Source organism: Mus caroli, unplaced genomic scaffold, assembly GCF_978045245.1.
Source record: "Mus caroli unplaced genomic scaffold, Mus_caroli_1 scaffold_4, whole genome shotgun sequence".
NCBI classification, from domain to species: Eukaryota; Metazoa; Chordata; class Mammalia; order Rodentia; family Muridae; genus Mus; species Mus caroli.
The window spans coordinates 121475089-121476796 of record NW_028227259.1 but is presented as its reverse complement, the minus strand read 5'-3'; the positions used below and the strand labels follow the sequence as shown (position 1 = coordinate 121476796).

Below are 1708 nucleotides of genomic sequence, written 5' to 3'. Positions count from 1 at the left end.
CTCAGGTTGTCCTCTGCCCTCTGCCCCCAACCTGTTCACCTCCCCATAAACAAACAAATAAATAAAACTTCAAATATCCCAAGAAGCTAAGAATGGTGGTGGTACACACCTTTCAGCCAGAGACAGAAGCAGATATAAAGCTCGGTGAGTTCAAAGCCAGCCTGATCTACACAGTGACCTACAGGCTAGCCAAGGCTACATACACGCTGAGACCTGTCTTTAAAAAAAAAAAAAATCCAGCTTGGCAAGATGGCGGCCTCGGCCACAGGCCTGCGCCAGGCTGCTGCTGCTGCAGCCAGTACCTCGGTGAAGCCCATTTTCAGTCGCGACCTGAAGAGGCCAAGCAGAGGGTGCACGAACTCTACCGCGCTAGGTATCCCGAGGTGCCGAACACTGTACACTTAATGTACCTCGATAGCACGGTGAAACAAGGATGGGAGAAAGTCTGAGAAATGATCATGCAAAATGTCCACGTCACAGACCCCAGAGTGGTTGCTTTCCTGGTCTCACTAAGGGAAAAGTTGGACCTCCAGGAAACCATTAAAGTATGGAAGCAGCAGACACACGTTATGGGGATTTTCCATGAAACAGAAACACCAAGGCTAAAAGGATTTCTTGTCTAAGTTCTGTTGGCCACAACCCATGAGGTCAACTGATGGGAAGGTGCATGTTAATATTTAATTATTTTAGAGCACAAATAAACTCATTATTTGATGGCTGTTTGTGATAAAATTACACTGGTGAACCCTTAAAAAAAAATTCCAGGGCTGGTGAGATAGCTCAGCAGATAAGAGCACTGATTGCTCTTCCAGAGGTCCTGAGTTCAATTCCCAGCAACCACATGGTGGCTCAAAACCATCTGTAACGAGATCTGATGCCTTTTTCTGGTGTGTCGGAAGACAGCTACAGTGTACTCATATAACTAAAATAAGAAATCTTAAAAAAAATTTTTTTTTTAAAGACAGACAAGCTGGCAGCTGGGGTTGGCCACATAGCTCAGTCCACAAGAATTGGGGGTATGGTATCGATGCCTTCCCTCTGTGGAGTTCATAGTCTGGATGGAACCTGCAGACTGCAAGCTGCAGGAGTCCCCCCTGCTGTGGGAAGACCACTTCAAACTTTGAGCCATAAGACAACACAGATTTGTCACCTCCTGCTATCTGTGACTGGGCAGTTTGGCCATGACACTGCTGGGTCTCCTGCTGACCCAGGACCTCTCAAAAAATTGTCTAAGCCCCTGGCTCTCAGCCTTTTTAACACTGTGACCCTTTAATACAGTCCCTCATGTTGTGGTGACCCCCAACCATGAAATTATTTTTGTTGCTACTTCATAACTGTAATTTTGCTACCGTTTTGAATCACAATGTAAAACTGCAACATGCAGGGTATCTGGTATGTGACCCCCAGAAGGATCACAATCCACAAATTGAGATCCGCCGCTCTAGAGGGTTAACTGAGGCTGGGGACTGAGCTCAGTACAGAGCTGAGCGGTTGGGTCTCTGAACAACCAACTAAATACAAGAAGGATGGAGAGTTCTAGGCCAGCTTAGGCTACACAGCCAGTTTTAGGCTAGCCTGAGCCTGTCTCAAAAAGAAATGTAAGCCGGGCGTGGTGGCGCACGCCTTTAATCCCAGCACTCGGGAGGCAGAGGCAGGCGGATTTCTGAGTTCGAGGCCAGCCTGGTCTACAAAGTGAGTGCCAGGACAG

General features: G+C 47.4%; 1 pseudogene; it reads left to right on the top strand.

The window, feature by feature from the left end:
• The first annotated feature begins 249 nt into the window (after positions 1-249).
• LOC110294926 (NADH dehydrogenase [ubiquinone] 1 alpha subcomplex subunit 6 pseudogene) lies at positions 250-681 on the top strand (annotated as a pseudogene).
• Positions 682-1708: the final 1027 nt, after the last annotated feature.